Source organism: Rattus norvegicus, chromosome 4, assembly GCF_021556685.1.
Source record: "Rattus norvegicus strain SHRSP/BbbUtx chromosome 4, alternate assembly SHRSP_T2T, whole genome shotgun sequence".
Lineage (NCBI taxonomy): Eukaryota > Metazoa > Chordata > Mammalia > Rodentia > Muridae > Rattus > Rattus norvegicus.
The window spans coordinates 31517600-31536627 of record NC_141537.1 but is presented as its reverse complement, the minus strand read 5'-3'; the positions used below and the strand labels follow the sequence as shown (position 1 = coordinate 31536627).

Sequence of the window (19028 nt, the reverse complement as noted above, 5' to 3'; positions counted from 1 at the left end):
CATCATCACCACCACCACCACCACCACCATCATCATCATTCCTCAAAGGGAGAACTTTCTAGTATTCCTAAAACTAGCAAATTCATATGTGGAAGGGATCCCCCATTATCTGTATTATATCAGCAGTATTAAAGTCTGCAATACAGAACGGAACGAATTCTAGATACCTCATCTCTTCTCTTAACATAGGAAGTTGGGTGCTCAAATCCACATAGTTGGGGAATTTCCAACAGAAGAATGAACACAGAGGAGCATGTTATTGTGAACTAACTGTATTCAAGCACAGCGTGACAGGCTTCACTCTCTGTCCCTCTTCACACCTTACATTCACCAACTAAAGTGAGTGACTGAAACAGTGGTGGGGAATTGGGTTTGGGCTTCAGCACAACAGCGCTTGACCACCTAGAGAGTAGACCCAAGGACAGAAGAACAAGTTCTTTTAAGACAGTCATTTCCATAGTTAGTCTTGGTAGGGTCGAAGATGGACGAGTGGACAGTAACGGTTGGCAAATTATTAAAGCAGAGGCTGGAGAGATGGCTCAGTGGATAAAGCTCTGGCCTCCAGAGCTTGAGGAGTTTCCAAGTTGCAATCCCCAGACCTGTATAAAACCAGCAAGATGGCATCTAGCGAAAGAAGAACACTCCTCCATTGTTGGTGGGATTGCACACTGGTACAACCATTCTGGAAATCAGTCTGGAGGTTCCTCAGAAAATTGGACATTGAACTGCCTGAGGATCCAGCTATACCTCTCTTGGGTATATACCCAAAAGATGCCCCAACATATAAAAAAGACACGTGCTCCACTATGTTCATCACAGCCTTATTTATAATAGCCAGAAGCTGGAAAGAACCCAGATGCCCTTCAATAGAGGAATGGATACAGAAAATGTGGTACATCTACACAATGGAATATTACTCAGCTATCAAAAACAATGATTTTATGAAATTCATAGACAAATGGTTGGAACTGGAAAATATCATCCTGAGTGAGGTAACCCAATCACAGAAAAACACACATGGTATGCACTCATTGATAAGTGGATATTAGCCCAAATGCTTGAATTACCCTAGATGCATAGAACACATGAAACTCAAGATGGATGATCAAAATGTGAATGCTTCACTCCTTCTTTAAAAGGGGGAACAAGAATACCCTTGGCAGGGAATAGAGAGGCAAAGATTAAAACAGACAGAAGGAACACCCATTCAGAGCCTGCCCCACATGTGGCCCATACATATACAGCCATCCAATTAGACAAGATGGATGAAGCAAAGAAGTGCAGGCAGACAGGAGCCGGATGTAGATCTCTCCTGAGAGACACAGCCAGAATACAGCAAATACAGAGGCGAATGCCAGCAGCAAACCACTGAACTGAGAACAGGACCCCCGTTGAAGGAATCAGAGAAAGAACTGGAAAGCTTGAAGGGGCTCGTGACCCCATATGAACAACAATGCCAAGCAACCAGAGCTTCCAGGGACTAAGCCACTACCTAAAGACTATACATGGACTGACCCTGGACTCTGACCTCATAGGTAGCAATGAATATCCTAGTAAGAGCACCAGTGGAAGGGGAAGACCTGGGTCCTGCTAAGACTGAACCCCCAGTGAACTAGACTATGGGGGAGGGCGGCAATGGGGGGAGGGTTGGGAGGGGAACACCCATGAAGAAGGGGAGGGGGAGGGATTAGGGGGATGTTGGCCCGGAAACCGGGAAAGGGAATAACACTCGAAATGTAAATAAGAAATACTCAAGTTAATTAAAAAAAAAAAAAAGATGGCATCTAGCTAGAACGATCAGCCCTTAGGTTGTGTGAGACACCCTGCCTCAGTCACTAAAATTGGAAAGCCATCAAGGAAGACACTCAAAGTCAAAAATCAGGCCTACACACATACACACATACACGCCCACATAAATAAAGCAAAAAAACATATCTCTATGCTCATTGCACATACATATACATATGCAGGGAAAGGGGGTCCTCTCTGTAGTCCAAATGAGCATTTTATCTTCTAGGTGCATTCGTGTTGTGTTCTAGATACCATGTTCTCCTGGAAGTAATATTGAGAAAGGTGTGTTTCCCAAAGAATAGATTAGAGTCTTCTCTGGTGAATTACTCACTACACCATGGATTAGGAGTTAATGTCACAGATCACATAGACTTCTTAAGATGTGTCACATAAGAACTCTTCCACCTACTAGACCTGCAAAGAATATAATTGGAAGAAATTCCTGAGGCTCTCGGCCCAGCCTTTACAAAACCTGCACTGTCTTGTTTAGCTTTACTAAATCGCTCAGGAATGCCCCATCTACAAAGAAGCTGGTATCTAAACCAGCACCTCCCATTTGGTCTGCCGTTCTAAAACCATGTGTGTGGCATTTCTTACGATTGCTTGCTCTCCTTCAGTCTTTGACAGCATTATCTCAGAGTTACTCTTACCTACCTAGTTCTGCATTTCTATTAAAGCACGTTACCATCTTTGGAAACAAAGCTATGCTCTCTGGCTTTTCTTAGATTCAGAATAGAGGTGTGGTTTGGCCACATGAGCTGTGCTGTATGGAAATGTAATTCAGGAGCAGGTACAGTGTAACCTGAGTGGGGTCCGGCTCTCCTACTCTGAATTCCCACTGTACCTCTTAGGGCCCCTAATTCAGCCTTAGTTCTCAAGTTGAATTTCATGTGGTCTTTTTTTTTTTCCTCTCGGGGCTGGGTACCGAACCCAGGACCTTGCGCTTCTTAGGCAAGCGCTCTACCACTGAGCCAAATCCCCAACCCCGGTCTTTTTTTTTTAATGTTGCCCAGTGTTCTTGGAGATTGGTCTGTGTTGCTAAGTGTGTCTGAGTACCATTAGTGTCAAGTGAAAGCCTGTTAGCTGCTTACTTGTTGTTCTTGGAATCTTATACTCTTCTTCTCTCAGTGCTACAGGATATCATAGGATAAACGTCACTTCTAGTCAGGAGGTCTGATGGCTGGGTTTGCTATATATGCGTATAACAGAGTATACTCATGAAATAATAAAGTTTTCATATAAAGAGAAGCCAAGGGAATTTATAGCCAAGACTTTTTACAATTGGGAATACTTCAGAAAGAAAGAAAATGATTCCAAAAGGCATCTGAGATACAAGAAAGAGTCATGGGTACATAATTGGATAAATATGTCTAAATGAGTCATTGATCACAATAAATATAAATGGAAAAGATCACCATAAAAAAGCAGAGACTATGAGATGAGATTTGAAAAACAAATTTGAATCAGCTCGTACATTTTCTTGAAATTGTTCCTCTGTTGATGAGGGATATAAAATTGTTCTGTTCTTTGGGATTTTGGCTTTAAGCCATGCTATTTAACATATATGTACTATGGAAACCTTGCCTTTCCATGTCTGGTTACATGCTTCAAAAAACTACCTCAGGTGTGCACTGGGATTCATATTAGAAATAGTAACAGCAGCATTGTTTGCAACAGCCAAAAAAAAAAAACCAAACAAATAGCCCAAATAACAAATACAAATAATGTTGGTTAACATGGTACAGAATTAAACAAAAGTGGGAAGAAAATGAGTAAACTCTTATCAATAAGCAATCATATGCAGGAATCTCAGAAACAATATTGTGACAATGATTATAAGTCATAAAATACTTATGAAGTGATACACTGTTTATATTTATTATACGTTATTAAATGTTATTAAAGCAGATATGTGAAGTGTAAGATTTAGAATAGTGGTCTTCCATGAAGGCAGAGGGGCAGAGAGATAAGGGAATCACATTAGGGGTAAGAAGAAGAAAATGGAGTGGACATGTGTGTCCAGATAGTTACAACACCCTTACATCCTTACACCTGCCTTGTTAGATTCTTTTTGAGTCTGATACTTATTGTCTCTACAATTTTTGAAGATTTTTGTATATGGTATTTGCTACAGAGGCATTGGACTCGAGAGCGAGGATGTTGGTGTGATAGATAAAAAAAAATCTCTCCTTGTTCTTGCAGAGAAAATAGGCAATAAACCAGCAAACAGGTACCTGTATTGTGTAGCTAAGATCTGCAGGAGCTGACCAGTTGGCCTTTTCAACAGCCGAAGAGGGAGGGAGGATCTTGTCAAGAAGGGAAAGTTCAGGAAAGAGCAGCATGGCAGAAGGAACAGGATATTTAGGAGTCTCAAAGCAAGACTGAGTTTAGCCAATCCAAGAAAAGCAGGAAACTCAGATTGTGGCTGTGGCAGACCAAACAGGAGGGGAATGGCTATGGCCGAGACCAGAGGTATAGAATGTCCAGTTTGCCAGAGGAGACCTGAAATAGGAAGATAATCCTTCAGACGGTTTGGACAAAAGGTTGTGGCACGTAACAGAAGCAGAAACTGGGCAGGGGGTGGGGGAGCTGGAAAAAAAGCAGGTAGCAAAGAAAAACAGAACTGAGAGCAGAATATAATAATCAAAAATTAGGTTATGTTATTGTCAGAGTTAGAAGAGGGAGAGATAATGTAGGAAAGTTAGTTATATCCAAATCTTGGTCTTATGAGCTAAAGGAAATGTTAAATATTACCTATTACCTAAGTATCCCCTCTCTCCCTCCACTCCCTTTCTATACACATATTTTTAATGATATATCTTTTGTCAGAAAGTGTGATGTTGGGGTTGGGGATTTAGCTCAGTGGTAGAGCACTTGCCTAGCAAGCGCAAGGCCCTGGGTTCGGTCCCCAGCTCCGAAAAAAAAAGTGTGATGTTTTTATCCATAGTCGAGAAGTTTGTGCTTTGATTACTTAATTATTGATGATAATGGTGGTGGTGGTGGTGGTGGTGGTGGTGGTGGTGGTGGTGGTGGTGGTGGTGGTGGTGGTGATGATTTGACGTTTTTTCACCCATCCTGAACTGTGCAGGGTGTGTGTGAAATGAGTTGTAGCACTGTTATTATTCAGAATAAAAGGAATCTTTTCAGTGTTTCCAGCGCTCAGAACTAAGTGAAATCCCTCCCCCCGATTACATTGCTCAGAGTGGGTTCACTGTGCCTGATGATGTGAGCTTTATAGCTCCTTACTCGTAGCACCTCAGCGTCCACTGGAACTCCGGGAGAGGCGTTAGAGAGATGGTCATTAGGAATAAGCTGAGGCTGATAAAACTCCTAGACCACCATATCTCAGTCCTTCTCTCAGGTGCCCCTGGGGTGACCAGCAGCATTTTGGGGTTCTGCCTGAGAAAGATTGACCAGCTATGGCTTCATATAAACCTCAGGACAGGATTCATTGTTATTTTATGGTTTTACAGACAGAACCGGTCTGGAATCATTCTTGGTTGTGGGGAGAGGGAAACTGGCATCTAGTGGACGGCAGACCACGATACTATCATTCAGTGCATGGAGCCGACCTTACATTGGCAGCTGTCTGGCTGTAAACACCCAAAGTGCCCGGATTGAGAAAATCCTTAAAACAAGTATGACTAGTCCCTGACCCCTTCATAGGAATGGCTTCCAGGAATTTCCTCCCACTACCTTGTGCTGACTCACCTGGGGTCAGAGATCATTTCTCACTGTGAGTGGCCTATGGTATCTGGCACCAGACGTCTGTAGGTGGTAGAGAAGAAACAGGGTTTGAAACGTATAGGGCCTCCAGCCAGTTCTAAGGACCCATCTTTGAGGCAGTGAATGTGTATATGTGAGTTACAGGCAAAGGGTTCCCACTTGTACCTAGCCAGAAGAGAGGCTCTTTCATAATTATTAGATCGTATTAACATACTTAAGTAATTTTTAAAAGCCTTGCTTTTTACCTATTCATGAGACACGTCCTTGTGAAAATAATCGAAGAGTGTAGTGACTTGGTCCAACTTGGTGAAGGGCTTGTTGCACTTGCCTGACCATCGGAGTTTGATCCTAGGCTACCGAGGAGGAGAAATGACTCCCAAAAGTTGCCTTCTGACGTCCACATACATGCAGTGGAACACATGTATTCACATCAGCATGCATACATACATGATTTAAAAAAAATTAATCCAAGAACTGGAGTGTTGTCTCAGTAGTCCACTTAGCATGTTTAAAGCCCTGGATTCTGTCCTCAAGGATCACTCTCACACACACACACACACACACACACACACACAGAGAGAGAGAGAGAGAGAGAGAGAGAGCGCCTGAAGCACAAATGCAAATACATGTGTGAATGGCATTTTTCTGCATCACGCTTCTCAATGCAAATACTTGTGATCATATTAACTTCCTGTTCAGTCTATAAAAATACTTCAGAACTTGTCAGTTAGAAGGCAAATAGGATATAGCCCCCGCCCCCAAAAAAAGACAGCACATCATTTCTGTGTTTTGTGGTGTTTGTAGAGTTAGGTAATATAGTTAGAGTATGTAAGCTTTAAGCTTAAGAAACCCGAGTATTCATGGTATTTATACCAAGTCCTTAAACCTTTGCCTATAAAGCTACCTCACCTTTCCATTTCTACCACATAGGTTCACAGATTAGTCTGTGTTTATCTCTGCTCGGACTCATCCTTGTCCTCAGACACAGGGATCTTCTCTACCTAGGAGCATGAGGCTGTCTCTTCTGATTCCCTCTAAATCTTGACTGTATCACGTCTCCCCTCCATCCCGTCTTCCACAGACGCCTGAAAGCCATTACAGCTCTGGGCTGCAGAGGGCAGGTGGGAAAGATGTGGGAATACTCGCTGAGGAGGATTGTTCACTCAGAATGCCATTGACCCTGGGATTCCACGCTTGTGGACTTTATCCAGCTTGGCATCTTCCGGTATCTGTCTGTCCCTCCTTTATTTTCTAAAAAATCTCCAGCATGGCTTCTGTGGTGTCGTGGTGTCCTGCTTTTTCCTCCCTCCTGCCTGCCTCACGCCTGATTCATGGATGTTTTCCCTGCTTTATGCTCTGTCTATGTGTGCCCTCTGGGCTAGCAGCCTCCTCCAGGAGCTAACCCTGCAGCCATGAAACTCCACTTCCTTGCAGCTCAGCCGGATCTCGGGTTTACTTCCTCTTAAGCTACAGACCTGCCTGACCAACCATCTCACCGCCCAGGGCAGAAGCATGGGATTCATCCTCGATGCTTTGCTCCCTTCTTCCTGACTGCTAATTATGCTATCCCTTCTGCCTCCCCTCTGCTCCCTTTCACTCAGCACCCCCTTAATCCCCCGTATTTTCTTTAGGTTGTCTCAGTTTTTCTGGGTCAATCCAGCCTTTGGGTTGCAGTCCCTGCCTTCAGGACCATCTTCAGTTCTAGCCTCCGTAGTTGTTGGAATCAAAAGGCAGAATCTGTAAATCGGACACTCGTCCCCTGCATCAAACCCCCCGTAGCTCTCCTCCAAACAGACGTCAGGCCACCACCTGGTCCGTTCAGTTCTGTAATCTTCTCATTTCTGTTTAAGCTGCCACCTTTCTCAGTCATACCTCGTGGTACCCCTCTGCAGCCTTAACACTAAACAGTACAGCCTGTCCTGCACCCTGTACACCTTGAGAAGATTGTTTCATAACATTTCCCATATATAGAACCAGATGCAAGTGCCCATGTTACTTCTGTCATACCGGCCAGCACACGGCCTATAAGATAACCCTAGTGGCTTTCCCGTTTGCAGATTCACCAAGGTGATTCCAGCCCATTAAGAAAAGGAGCCCGGATTTGAACCCAGGCCTCTAAATGGTAAACCTGTAGGTGATGCCTCGAGTGTTGTTGTTATGTCTGCCTCCATTGCCCAGCTGAGCTTTTGGGAAACAGATATGATGTCTTCAGTCATCCTCACGAGTGAGATCCAATGCTCGTCCTCCGTAGACAAACCCTGGTATATAGATGAATGGTTGAAGTTACCGTAAATGGTCACATGAGCAGCAGTTACATGTACTGCTGGTACATCTGTACCTCGTCCATCCCGTGCACTGCGTGTGACGACCCAGGGTGTGAATCGGTTACTGCTGCCCTGAGAGGAACCAAGCTGTTTGAGAATCATATCCATTTGATCAGTGCCATTCTTATTCCTGATCTGACTGGACAGTACCAATTTTTATTTAAATAATCAATTTATCGTTTTAACCCGCTTATCTTTGAGTTGTCTGTTCTAACAACCGATGACATCACAGTTTAATCATTGACTCGATCAGTGTATGGGACAGACAGACTGACTGCCTTGTGCTTTGAGAACCACCACCTGCTTTTCGTGTCAGCCTTTTTTGCTGACCGGGGCTCCAAAAGACTGTAAAAGTTCTGTGTGTCTCTTGAGAGTGAGCTAGTGCGGCCTTCAGATGCAAGCAGGTTTCTCAGCCATGTTGAAGCTGGCGAGACAATCATTCGTCTCCCGAGTGTGTATAAAAGAAAGATTCCAGTTGCTATTTAAATGCAAAAATAGCAGGCTTCAAAAATAGGTGTAGGCATCCTGTGATCTCTGGACTTCTTGCAAAGAATCCTTGAGACACAGTCTCTGATGGTCTTTGCGTTAAGAGCATGCTTAATTTCATAGACCAAAGCCCGTGCAGGAAAAAGAAAAAAACAAAACATTTTCTCCCACCCCATGCAAAAGCTTATAAATGAATGAGGAAAAAAATTAATTAATGACGTGAATATTAAGAGGTTACTTATCTATTCTAACACTGGGCCACAAGTTGACTAATTAAAAGGAATGTAGGCTGGAAGGCTGCCACAAATCTTTCACTTAGAGGGCCACGGCTGAAGCCAGTGATTGTGCATGACAGACTTCAGGAACAATAGTGCCGCGCACAGACCGTCAGATGAAGCAAGCTCGTCTGAATTACACCGACAACGGGGTGGCCTACGGGCAAACAAAATGGTTAAACAATACATAATCAAGTTTTTATTTGGTATTTCCTGCGAGGCTATACCAGTTGCCAGGGAACGTACTGTATTTTTTAATTTGGCTGTATTAATTGTTGACCATGACTGGCAGAGACCCAAACGGACAGATATGGGAGAAAATGGCATCTGGACATTAAAGCCCTGAGTGTGCTGGGGGGAGGGGAGGGGGCACAAAAATTACAGCATATATCAGGAATTTTCCAGCTAACGATGTGTGGATGTGGTAGTGCGAGGGAAACGGAGCCAGACTGAGCTTGCTTTGTTTGCCGAGAGAGGCCCCCCCGTAACATTCTTTTTAGCTGCGCATATTTTTGTCTTCATTCTTGTACAGTTCTAACTTTCTTACTGTGCAGAGAAACTCAGTTCCAGCCAGTTGGGGCCTAATAATTCTATGGCAATAATTAAAACTCATGGACGACTGTTTTTAGCTGCATTGAAGTGGCGTAGAAACTAACTGTAAGCTGCAGGGTTTTTTCTAAGTGGCACACCATTACTGTAAAGGGAGCCCATTATTATTTTCTTTGATTTCACAACAGTTTTTTTTTCTTTAAGGCATCATTTCATTTATACAATCAAGACACAATGTCTTAAAAGCTTCTGGTAGGAGTGGAGAGCCCAGTCTGAGAGCAATTATAACGTACATTCTTAGCCTATAAATAAAATGTCCTTAACTAGTTCATACCGTGAACATCTGTGATAGAGACCCTCCCATCAGCAAGCTACTTTGGGACTTGGTTTTAACAGTACATAAATAGTCACTTGCAAAGAAGTTGGTATTGGAGCCTTGGGATCAGGCGTCAGACCCGTGGCAACCTTTCTGCCTCAACCTCCCAAGTTCTGGGATTGAAAATTACAAGCGGCTTTGCAATTTTTGTTTTGGTTCAGTAATGCAGGGGGAAGTTTGAGGCTAACACAGATCCTGTCTTTAAAGGTTGGTAACCCTGGAGCCTTCGCTCTAACAGCAGCCTTGTAACGTGTGCCAAGAGTGAAAGACAACACGTAGACTTCCCGGGAACTTTGGTGGCAGTAGTAGAGGTCCATCTGGGTGCCTGGTGGCCAGCTCAGAGGCAGTAACATGGGCTTGAATTCTGGGTCTGGTGTGGAGCTAGCTTTCTGTGGTTGCTAACGTGTTTTGAGCATGCCAGGATATGAGCAGAGCACCCAGACTCTGTCTCGGAAGGACCGATGTTGTATAAATGGCATAAAATAGGTCCAGTTCTTAGTGAGATGCCAGGCGTACAGAAAACCATGGTAAACTTTGGCTGTAATATGTTGTCTTCTCTCTTGTGGAGCTCTGGGGGGGTATCTTTGAGCTTCTCAGAGCATTCTAGTCTGTGTGCATTAGAGTTGAATATACTTAATTATAAATCATTGAAATTCCAAAGCAGAATGAGCACAGTTGTTGTTGTTGTTATTACTGTTAAACATTCCTTGAAACTACAATTTTAATATTTATTTATTTATCTATTTATTTATTTACTTATTTATTGGGGGGCATGAACAAGCGTATGCTAAGAGAACAACCTTTGGGAGTCAGCATTCTCCTTCGGCCATGTGGATCTTGTGGATCAAACTCAGGTCATCAGGGCTTAGTGTCAAACACCTTTACCCACTGGTCCATCTCTCCAGCCCGAATAACTCTCTTCGGAAGCACTTAAGATACAGTTACTAGTCCATGAAATCTGCAGAACAGTGCCTCTCAAGTAGCAGTGAGCTGGAGTTCCAACTGTGGGATTCAGCTTCTTTTTGAGGGGCAGATGCCAAGGTGTCACCCCCTCACGGTCTCATCTGTGATCGGGCAAGTTTCCAGGGGACTACTTTAATGGCTTGTACATGCCAGTAACATTTTCTACCGTGCTCCTTTTTAGTCCTCACTAAAGGTGTGACTGTATTGATGATAAATATGTAGGTTCCAAATGTCTTTAAATTCAAAGGATTCCTTATCTAAAACAAAGTATGTGTTTTAATAGGAATGTGTCCCAGACATCAGATCAACTTTTTTTCCCCCCAAAGTAAATCTTAACTCCTGGAAACATTTCGAGCCCTTAAATGATATCCTTGTTATCTTGGCTTCATATTATACCGTTATAACATCTTTTAAATAGTGTATTAGAGGCTAAGAAAATGTATGTGTGTGTTGTTCTCACGAAGTCTTTGCTTTTTAGCATTAGGAATAAAAATTAGTTCTTTTCCTGCCGAAATAATAACAACTATAACAAGCCAAATGTAGTCAGCTTTGCTTAACTGGAAAACTGCCTTTACTTTTCGACAATTGACATTTTCTCTTAGGCTGCCTTTTAAGTCCAGGACTGTTAACAATTTAGCCTGTCTCTAATTTTATGCACAGTCCTTCTAGATAGATCCCAATAGGAAGCCCCAGTGCCTTAGCCTGGCTTCCCATTGGCTACCCCGGGAAAGGGCATTTCTGCATAAATTGGATGCTTCCTTCTCCCCTGGAGACCAAATATGCTAATGTTTCCCAATCCCCTGGTTTGCAAGCTTGAGTCCATTGCTCAAAACTGGAAAGTGTCACTCTGTAGACAGCACACATGGAAATCCAGATCCAGGGGTCCCTGACATGCCCGTGGGTTTGACGGCAGAGTGAATACAAGTTTTTTTCTTCCTACTCCAGCGTTTCCGTGGCACTCAAGCTGAAATCGGAAACCGATGTTCCTGTGAGGTGTTTTTCAAAGGTATTTCCTTTGTGCAGCTCCAGTGCACACCGAACCCAAGGGGTTAACCTGAGGGCCGCTTTGAAAGCAAGCGAAGGTCACTGCCGGCGAGAGCAAAGACTTTTAAAGCCTGCGGTCCCCACCCAGGGGATTGTAAACATTGGCTCCCAGCCACTGCGTCCCACAGCACAGAACTTCCCTGTGCTCCGCGCTCACGGTTCTGCTCTTTCACGGACGCTGAAGCCGGAGCGCTATCAGGAGCCCCGTCTCCTGTCAGGCAACCTGAGGAATCCTGCCCTGCCCTGCAGAAGGTGAAGGTGAAGCCTGTTACCTGGCGTTTCCAATGCAACTGACCTCCTGCTGGTAGTGGGACTTTCTCAAGACCAAAGAATGTATAGAGCGCCCATCACATTTCCACAAGACCGGTTACCTGCCATTTGTTAGTAACTAGCAATAAAGCCCACATCTCTTTGGCGTTTGGCTCAATTCAAGGCTCTTAAATACAAAAGCTGGCAACCGCAAGTGCTTAGTGCCTGAGCCTTGCTTCTTATGCTGTCTTTCTTTAAACAACAAAAACCTGCAGAGGTCCTTAGCCACCAACAAAGGAATAAGGAGGCTCTGTGTGCATAATTTAAATGAAGTTGCCTTCCTCTCAGGATCATAGTTATTTGGTGAAAAGGAACCAAAGAGACGCAAGCAGGATACACCCATTTATGTATGCATCAGGAGCCTGCAATCTGCAGTTGAATCACTGGTCCCACTGATTAGAAGAGACTGGGATCCCCAGAGAGATGTGTGGCTTGAGTCTCCCCCACTTGAACTGTTGAGGATGTTGTAAAGAGTTTTGGTAGTATTTGATCTCTCTGAAAATGTTGTGGAATTTCCGTTATTCCACGTGGTGTTTCTCCCTTCCGTGAATTCTGAAGGGAGGAACACAGGATCGCTTTGACAGGCCCACGTATCGTAGCAAGTAGGGATAGAAAGTTGTCCCTCCTCTCATTCTGTTTTGTCACTGTCTTTTGTGTGTGTGTGTGTCTGTATGTTAGGAGCAAACACAGAAGTTCTTACCTTTATGAAATGACTTCTGTGAGCATATTCTATAATAAATTTGGACGTTGGCCTTTAAGACATGTGTCCCTCAACACATATTCCTGTGTAAACAATTTTTCCAGCAGTTGTGGCAGTAACAGAGTATGGGCTACCACTCCTAACTGTATGGCACAGACCGGTAGCGATGACTACCGTGTGGTTACAGTCAGTGCGATGTGTGGGTTTGTCTTCTCCCCTCAGCCTAAATGACACTTAAAGGGGTTTTCGCAGCTTTTTCTGGGACTACAGCCTTGTTTTATGGGATCACAGGTTTTCTCGGGTACTGAACTAATGTTCTGTTGATCAGAGTTCTTTAAATGTCAGGTTCCTGAGAAGGATGGAAAGGAGGAGGAAGAGGAGGAGGAGGAGGAGAGGGCTAGCTGAGAAGGGCACAGATAACAGTCAAAGGGTCAGAGAGGTGACCCAGCAGATAAGAATGCAGTGCTCTTAAAGAGGAGGTGCCATCCCCTGAGGTGGCTCCTAACTGCTCCAGCTCCTGCGTACCTGGTTCACCTCCCGCCTTCACAACTCCTGCATCTATTGTGCAGTAAAGACCAATCGTAACAAAATATTATTAACCTACCAGCTCAGAATACTTGATTTTTATTAGTAAGGCTTTTCTCTTGTGAGGGAAATCACAAAGACTTTACCCTTTCGCTCTATTTGAAAGTGATGTTGTTGTTGTTGTGGTTGTGGTGGTGGTGGTGGTGGTGGTGGTGGTGGTGGTGGTGGTGGTGGTGGTGGGCCAGTCATAAAATTTGGAATTCCAAGGTTGTGGCATCCATTCGCCATCTTAGAAATATACTATGATAGATGTTCCACATGAAATGTGCTCTCAGTGGTAGCTCTGGCTAATTAGCACTGCTAAAGTTCCTTCCAGTTAGATTCCTCGTCTGGATCTGTTTTTGTACAGAAGTTACTGGAGCATCTGTTAGTTTGATCGGCGACCACACCTTACTGTCCTGCATCTATGTAATGAATCTTTACAGCCGGAGTTGCAAGGCCATACTTGAAGTATGTATCTGTGTACATGGTTGTCTTTATCCTAAAGCCCTTCTCCACATAGAAAGCCCTGCTTTTCTCGGTATCTACCTGATGCTTTTCTTGGAAACAGTTTACTCCCTCTGCTGGCTCGAACTTTAAAGTGAGAGCATGTAAAACTGGAGGTCTGATGAGGAATCATGGGGACTGCTTACTTATATGTCCTTTGTCCTAGGATTTCAAGATATAAAGCTAAACTCCAAGCCCAAGATTCAAGAGATACTCTATAATTTTTTGAAAACAATAATATGATTCTTGCACTAGTGAGGACTTGGTCATTAAGAGAGCCTGGACTGTAGGTTTAGAGTATATATAGTAGGTGCTCAATAAATGTTGGGTTTCTCTGTTGCTGTCATACTTTGCTCTATATAGATCATAGGTCCCCGGTTATAGGAGCTTTAGCTCAGCCACTCTATTTAATGAGCTGTTTGTGTTTTCATTGGCACTTCTCCGGTGACTGCTTATAGCTCCAGCCTCACTACATTACCATTATATTGGCGTTATTCTCTGAGCTAAGTGTCCCTAGACAAGCCTGGTCTAGAATTTGTCCTTACAGTCTCAGTCCCTGTTGTGTCAGGTTGGTGACCCGGAGGATGTCATTGACCTTTGACATTACAGGTTATCTTCCAGATGATGTGCAAGGGTCAGAAAGCTTCAGCCATTACAGCGTTCTCCAGCTCTGCCTTTATCATGAAGAACTGAATAACACCTATCTAGCATGAGTGTCTCTGTAGGAACAGAAACAGTAGTTAATAGGGAGCAAGGTGTGGTTGCCATTACACACACACACACACACACACACACACACACACACACACCCCTTAATTTTCTTAAAAGGAAAGGTGTGTTTGGTCTTATCTGTCTGGACTACATTAGTTTAAAATGTCAAAATGTGTAGGGACGTTCTCACCCAGCCTGCCCTACACACACGGTTCTGGAGCAGTGCTTCTTTAAGTATTTTCCCAGGAACGCTCAGCTCTACACAGTGGAAATAAATGGTATGTGAGAGAGACACACCATCTGGTTTGGTAAGTGTCTGGTCCTTTGGCTTCCTCCAGCTGCCAGAATCCCCACACCCTTTAGCTGTCAGTGTGAAGGGTGGATGTGGAGAGGGGAGAGTCAGTATCCAGATTGGTCGGTTTAGGACTTTTTCCATACACACTCTGGGCTAGCAGAGGCTAGAAACAGGGTGTGCATAACCAAGGCTTCACAGTGTAGCCAAGTGGGTCCCTCTGCATTTTCCTCTGTGAGTGGAAGTGTCTCCATTGATAATATTGATGGGGCTGCTTCGAATAGGTTTACCTTTACATGTGTAACCCAGTGTGGAGGAATCCTAGCTCATGGCCTCCTTTTCTCGGTTCTTGCTAAGCATTTTCTTTTGATCAGTCACTCTCTAAACCCCACAATAAGGCATGCTGTCGTGTTCACTAGCACAGAACATCATATCAGGCGCTAGGTAGCACTCTGAAAGTTCTCAGTGACTAAAAGAAGCCACCACAGCCATTCTGTGTTCAGAAACACAGGGAAGTGGTGCCATGTGTGCACGGGATGCAATCCCAGAGTCCCCTTGGTGAGTGCCTTGGCACCTCAGATTCCATGTGTAGGTGACCGTGGGTCTAGGCTCACCATCAACAGAAAGGCAGTAAGTAGCACGTCCTCTTTAGAGAGAAACAGGTCAGAAAGAGTCAGTAGCTTCAGGTTTGACCCTAACTAAACTTCAGGGCTGTATTGTGACATACTGTGTAGTGTTTTAGTTTAGAACGAATATTTCAGAATCTTTTGTCCGTAGAAGCAACCCAGTAAAAACCATTGTTTAACATTTAAAACTTTAAAGTTACTGATGCTCAGTCGAACATTTCAAAAAATAGTTTAATTTTCTATTCAAACAGATAATTAAGAGTTGGGAATGTGGTAAAAAGTCAGATACAGAGAGGCAGAAAGGAGAAGTCTTAACATTTTTATGTTGTCTTAGAACCATCCGTCAATGTGCGTAAACAAAATGGCAGATGCCACGGTTCCATTGTTACAGAAAGAATCTAGTTAGCTAGTTTATAAAGCCAGATTGTGGGGTGTGGTATTGCTGCCTTTGGTCACCATGACTCAGCAGGCTGGGGCGTGAGGGGAGGGGATTGAACAACCTACCATTTGGAGACTTAACACCCAGCAGGATGATACTCAGAGGGAGAAGAGAGAGAAAACAAATTGAAATTATAGTCTCATTCTTTTAGAGTTTTGCATTCTTAACAGATTGTTAATACTAATATTAACTCAACAGATTGTTAATAATAAACATAGGCAGTTACCGTCCACACTAGCATGAATGGCTGGAAATGTTGGGTGGAGTAAGACACAGAGAAAATGAAACTCACACACCCCTGGAGGAAGGGGACTCGTAAGGTCCAACCACTAGCAAAACTGGTAACGTTTACTAAGCATTTGTCTACTTTCTGTGTGTACTCAAGAGAAAGGAAGGCTCATGTCCAGCAAGGGAAACACACAGGAACACTCAAAGGATGTGTGTTCACATTGACACAGTGGAACAACTGCCAACACGCATAACAGGCAGAGTTTACATGTTGTGTGGAGCGAGCAGAACCACACACAGTGATGTCTGTGCATTACATGGTCTTTTAGGTGACATTCAAGCACAATTTGTTCCAGAGGACAAGGGTAACCTGATTGTACTAGGAAGACCCAGGAGGAAGTTCTGGTGATGTAGATTCCAGATACCTTGTTCTAAGAGTTGGTTTCATAGGCTTAGACTTACATGAAAATATCTTGTCCATGTGGAGAGTTGTGTATGCCTAAAGACGACTCAGGAAATTAATATCTTAGATGAGAGTGTGTGTGTGTGTGTGTGTGTGTGTGTGTGTGTGTGTGTGTGTGTGTGTGTGTGTGTGTGTGTGTGAGAGAGAGAGAGAGAGAGAGAGAGAGAGAGAGAGAGATGCTAGTAGTAGTGGATAAAATGTAATTTTTTTTCTTTACAACAGGCTTTTGTTTGGTTGATTTGGTTTGGTTTTCTGAGACGTGGTCTCAAAACCTGGCTAGCCTGTGACATGGCTGTGTGGACCAGGCTAAGTCAGACTTCTAGCCATTCTCTTGCCTCTGCCTCTTGAGAGCAGAGACTACAGACCTATGCTAATAGCCTACCTACAAGAGATTTTCTTTTAAGATAAGATTATAAAATTGACTTGGGGGCCATATTTGGGACTCTAGAATGTTCTCCATACCTTCATAAACACATCAAGACAAGACTATTTTTCGCTCCCCGGTTTGGTGTGTTGCTGACCTTTCCAGGTTTCTTGTTGCTGCTGGGGTTGCTATTCTTTGTTTTGTTTGTTTGATTTTTAATTTGTCGGAGTACGGGAGCATTTTCAGAGAAGTCTTTTTTCCTGATCACACATCTGACAGCTTTTCAGTGACTGCCGTATGCCAAGTACAATATAGCAAGTGACAGCAGTTTAGATCTCAGAGACCCCAAGAGGCAAAGTGTTAAAGATGGGTGAGTCACCAGCCAGCGTGGGAAGCTGTGGAACCTTTAGGAGGTAGGCTCAGGTGGGAGGTCTTAGAGTTATTGGGGCATTCCCTTGAGAAAGACCGTAGGCTACCCACCCATCGTGGGTTCCTCTTCTTCCTTGGTTCTCAGTGTGAGCAGTTTTCCCGCTTCACATACTCCTGCCTCACCACTGGCCCAGACGAGCAGGGCTGACCTGTCACAGACTAGAACCCTCAAAGCTGTGAGGCAAAAGTTAATCTTTTTCTCTTGTAACTTGATTACCTCAGTTAACTATGTCATAGTAACAGAAAACCAGCCACACAGCACAAGGGGGGGGGGGGTTCTGAAAGCAAGCGATGTCGTTATAGCGTTAGGCGCTCTGGGGTAACACAGAGGTGGAAGTCGATTCTTGTGGTCACATCACGCATCAGAGCAAGAGCTGAGGGAGGTATAGTGTGGGAATGTAGAGCAGAGGACTGTTGCTTCTTTCAGAATGTTCTAGAAGACTCTCAGGGGTTATCACTAGACCCTACTTCTACTTGGGCCGCATATGAGGGCTCCCTGTATACTGAGTGTCTACGGTGACCACGCAAGGGAACTTTTCATCTCCTGGAGGATAAACAATGCTCTGTAGTCATCGTGTTTCCTTGGGTACCGCTGTAATCCTGGGTCCACCTACCAGCATTAAGGATAAACTACCTGTCCCAGGTTTCTAGAAAGCAGCAGTGTTCTTTGAAATGTTTATAGATGGAAGGCCTTTCCTTTGGATTAGTTCCGGGGTCATGGCCGAGCTTCGCATGGACTTGGGCTGGTACTTTTCCTTCCCAGCAGTGTTTGCATGCATCAACCACAGTGCCCTAAGCCTGGTGCAGCCCGAGCCCCGGGTCTAGGTGAGAAACCCACTGCTGCTGCCTTTCATGTTCACACATGTCTCTCTCCTGGCAGCGGATGTACCTAGAAATACTTTGTAAAGTCCTTGGTATTTGTGTGGTTCTTCCTAGAAACCGAGACAGTTTCAAGAGAAGGGTTTGCAGCCCAAGAGCAGTAAGAGAATTCGAGTATTCTGTAATCATCTATTAATGGACTCCTCCTCAGTGGTCCTTCTTCCTCTCTGCTTACAGAAGAGGCCGAAGAATAATTTTAAATTCTAAAAATGTATTTAAAATGCTAAGGGTAGCAGAGAAGCGTCTGTCTAATTTTCTATATTTCCTTGAAGGTCTTTCTTTTTTTTTTTTTTTTTTTTTTTTGGAGCTGGGGACCGAACCCAGGGCCTTGCGCTTCCTAGGTAAGCGCTCTACCACTGAGCTAAATCCCCAGCCCCTCCTTGAAGGTCTTAAGGGTATGTAGGTAACACATCCGGCCCTTTTTTTCATTTTAAGTGACTTTCAAATCGGGCTCCCAAGCTATATTTTCCTTCCCCTGGTTCCACAGCTCCAGTCCTCCATAGGCTTCCGTGTTGTCAGGCCTGTCACTGGGTAAGGGGTGAGTCTGCAGAAGAGTGTGACTCGGGGCACTGGTTAGTGGTCTCATTTGCAGAGATAGAAGACTGGCCAAGGAGAACAAGGCTGGGTGGGAGGATCGTGGTACAGCAAAGGGCCGACAGAAGCATGCATGCCTACCATACCAGGCTGCCAGTCTCATGCAGAGCATTGTGGGTAAGCAGTCCTTTCTTCCCCTCTATCCAAAACCCAGACCCTTGCTCATCCGTTTTAGTGAGAACCTTTTGGATATAATTATCACAGGAAAATACCTCATTCTCGTCAGCTTCCTGGCAAACATACAGTGCTCTAGAAATCTTAATGTTAAAACAGCAACAACAACAAAAACTGAACAAACAGAAACACGTTGTTTTAAAGTGATGATCAAACAAATGATCTAAAAGAGAACATATAAGCCAGCTGTGACAGTGCATGCTCAGTCATCCCAG

General features: G+C 44.1%; 1 protein-coding gene across 2 annotated transcripts in view; it reads left to right on the top strand.

The window, feature by feature from the left end:
• Positions 1–19028, top strand: part of Cdk6 (cyclin-dependent kinase 6) — a 192320-nt gene that overhangs the window by 105836 nt on the left and 67456 nt on the right.